The sequence below is a fragment of the Chrysochloris asiatica genome, unplaced genomic scaffold (assembly GCF_000296735.1).
Source record: "Chrysochloris asiatica unplaced genomic scaffold, ChrAsi1.0 scaffold00248, whole genome shotgun sequence".
Lineage (NCBI taxonomy): Eukaryota > Metazoa > Chordata > Mammalia > Afrosoricida > Chrysochloridae > Chrysochloris > Chrysochloris asiatica.
In genome coordinates, this window is record NW_006408766.1 from 3,987,593 (window position 1) to 3,991,763 (window position 4,171).

Genomic DNA, 4,171 nt, shown 5'->3' on the forward strand with positions numbered 1-4,171 from the left:
GTATGGTGAAAGAATACAACCTTGCTGCACACCTTTCTTAAGTTTAAAACATTCAGTGTTCCCACGTTCTGTTCGAACTACTGCTTCTTGGTTCAGGTACAGATTTCTCATGAGTACAATTAAGTGTTCTGGAATACTCATACTTCACAATGTCGCAATGTCATCACTCTTTCTTCCTAGTCTGCCATTGTCTGGAAGCTTATCTGAAACCTGTCCACCATGGGTGACTCTGCTGGTTATTTAAAATACCTGAGGCATAGCCCTCAGAATCACAGCAACTCACAAGCCATCACAGTAAGACAGACGAGTGGTGGCCATCAATTATTCTTAGGTCTTTCTTATTTATTTTCCAGCTTTCTTATGCCTATGAGGTGATGGAAAATGACATGTCATTATATGTATAAAATCACATTAGGAAATCTAAATATTTAAATACCTACTTATTTACTACTCTTGAAAAATTGGAAAATCTGGCTTTATTGAGCATTTCTAAAGCATTTGTAACTCCTGTCTTATATAATCTAAAGAACGGATATCAAAAAAACTCCATAATCAAGTAATGGAAAATCTTGTTGGCCAATTGCCTACTATTAGTGTCATGGTGTGGAGCTGCAGGATAACTGTTGGAAATTAAATAGCTGAATAAATGTTATTTGATGTTGTGTAATCCCCAAACAGTATGACTTTACAATTAGGCAGCCTATGATAAAACGAAGTTTTTCATGACCACAAAGAATTATTTTTGTCCCAGAAGACCTACTTATGATCAAGATGTATTTATGGTGATGCCATGAACAATGGAATGACATGCTGCCCTGTGCAATTCCCCTGGTTGATTTCAGATGGGATATTGTGCTCCATATGGTATCTACTGGCTAATTTTCAGAAGTAGATGCCCAGGTCTTTATTCCCAGTCCATCCTTCTCTGGAAGCTCAGAGAAACCTATTCAGGATCATGAAAGGTTCCACTGACAAATGACTGTTTACTGAGTATGAGGTATATTGACCTAGAGTTCAATCCTCAAAATCTGCAAGGACCTCTGGTAGCATAGTGTTACAAATCAGGCTGCAAACCGCAAGGTGAGCAGTTCGAAACTACCAGCTGTTCCATGGGAGAAAGATGAGGCTTTCTGCTCCAGTAAAGATTTATAGCCTCGGAAACCCTGTACAGGGTTGCTATGAGTCAGAACCAACTCCACGGCACACAACAACAACAACAAATACTGCATGGAAAGTAAAAATTTGAATACAGAAGAACCATACCACTATCCTTATACTCAACACAGATTGTTAAGTGCAGTCCTGTTGGTTCTGACCCTGTGTAGAGTTTCCAAGCATTGACTGGTGAGTTTGAACCACAGACTTTATGATACTATATCTTTAGCAGAAAATAAAGATATTTTTAGAATATATAGAGACTTGACTGTGAAGGAAAGGATTATTGGTTAATGTACAAATTTTAAATGGCACAAATTTCAATGATTCTTACAGTACAACATTGTATTCAATAACTCACAGAAAGACACAGGTACTTGATTTTATAATATTAGAAGATGCCTAATAGTTGAATGGTTTAACTAATTTGAATGACTCATATGATTGTATTGGATTAGAACTCTGAGTCGTAAAATATAGAAATAAATTCAACAAAAAATTCTCTTGGTATGGATTTTGCAAAGTGAGCAGTACACATGAAAAAAACCGGGGGTTAGAGTTTCAATTAATTTACTTTGTTACTCTATTTCCTAAAATAACATCAAGCTTATTTACATTAGTGGACTGATAGTATTCTGAATTGAAGATAAAAAAATAATAATTCTCTTAACTTATTTGAAGGAAACCATATCATCAGAATTTAGTTTAGTCGAGAAAGAAATGATATTAATAGTTTCCAGGAACTTGAATCACTATATGTAATTACTAAAGCATCCAGTGAATACATAAATATTTAAACATAATTACAAGAGGTCTAGAAAACAATTGATTTTTATTAATGGTGGATTAGGGAGAAGTGCCATGCAGACCTGCACCAGTAATAACACAGAATACTGGACAAAGGAGTTTCAGGGGATAGTCATAGAACTCTGAACTACATATACAGGAATATTTAGAAGGACTGAAGTCTTCTTGCTAGGGAGATTTGCAACAGAAGCAAGAAAAGTAGTGTTTTCTCGTCTGTGGCTACTAGTGGGTGCAAGAGAGGACCTCTTGGGCATTACAGAGCAGATACAGCCCAGGTATTGGGCTGCTCATCAGAGATAAAGATATGAACATTTTTTTTTTTTCTGTTTTTTTGTTTTTCACTGTCTGTGCACCTCCACTCTGATGAATAGATGGGGTGCCTGAGCAAGTGGACAGAGCCCCCATCCACACCTGGAGTTTTCTACTATGCAGGTGCATAGATGTGCTGAGCAAAGACCACAGGGCCCAGAATTGAGGAAGGGAAGAGAGTCAACAGCAACTGTTTAAAACTGAATGGTCTTGCAGAACAACTGTATCCAGCCAAAAGTAGGGAGTTAAAGTCATACTTATATTTTGCTACAGTATTGTGTGTGTGTGTGTGTGATCACAGACTGTAGTATTCAATCTTTATTTGTTGTTGACTTTTTTTGTTGTTTATTTTTCAGTCCCCCTTTTACCTTTCTCTCCCTGTGTTACCCAAGAAGAGACAGCAATTACAGTCATATATCCAAGCTACAATCACACCCTATAAAATCCCTCTACCCAGTAACAAGCTAATACCAGCATCTTTACACCAGATAGACAGCCAGCATTGCTACAATTACTCTGAATTGAATAATAAGAAAAGTGAAAAGGGAAGTCTACCTCCTAATCACATCTGCCTGCAGGCAATCAGAAGCTTACATACATTCATACAATCTATAAACATACCTTTATCTAATAATTGATGATACATCTAATTACTGAAAATGCTCAGGAAACAACAGAAGATAATGGTACATGTCCAGAAACAAGATAGTGTAGCTGAAACAAATGAGTGGGAGGTAGAACTAGACTTCCCATTGGAAGGAGGACATGTTTTGGAACTGTCTGAGACGGGATTCAGAAGAATGATATTGAGGTGCATTCAACTATTCCACAAAGGGGTTGAGAAAAATAAGGAAGAGATGAGAAAAATGCTACAGGAACAATCTAATAAGATAGAAATAGCATTGGAAACAATTCAAAACCTGCAAAAAGAGGTACAAATGATTAATGATAAAATATCATAAATGGACAATAAACTGAAAGGGCAAAGGAGTAAAATTGAAAACTGGAAGTCAAAACCAGTGAGATGGAAGACAACTCTCTCAATATTGCTAAGATAGAAGAGCTAAAAGGATTAAAAAAAAAAAAAAAAAGTCTGAAGGATGTCTGTCTAAGATTCATGTGGGATCACATGAAGGAATAACCTAAGGATAATTGGAATTCTGGACAGAAAGTATCAGCAATGATCACAGGGGAGATAGTTGAAATACAGGAAGAAAATTTCCCTAAAATCCTAAGAACTGAAAAGGTAAGTATTCAAGAAGCTCAACTAACCCCAGGAAGAATAGACTTAAAAAGAAAATAACCAAGATATGTCATAATCAAGCTCTCCAAAATCAAAGACAAGGAGAGAATTCTGAAAGCAGCTAAGGAAAAGAGAAGCATTACTTACAAAGGCAAACAAATCAGATTAAACTCTGATTTCTCCACAGAAACCATGCAGACAGGAAGGAAATGGGGAGACATGTATAAAACTCTGGAAAAAAAAAAGTGTCAACCATGAATTATCTACCCAGCAAACGATCAAATATGATGGTGTAATAATAAATATTCACATATAACAGAAGCTAAGGGACTTTGTTAAAGCCAACCTACAACTTCAAAACACCCAAAAGGGAATTCTTTAGACTGAGAACCAAGAAGATCAGATAATAACCGGAGATTGACCTATGTTTGGAACTCAATCAGTAGATGGAAAAGTCCAGAACAGAACAAAACTACAAGAACAGCTTAAGAGGACCGGGGTGGTCAGTCTATAATCAAAACTACTACAATGTGAAAGAATGGAAAATGTCAGAACAGAGATCCAGATAAAGAGGAGGTCAGGTAAATTTCAGGATAAAATAGACTTATAAATGGAGGAAAAAAATTAGAATATAGGGTAACCTCAAAGAAAAGTAAT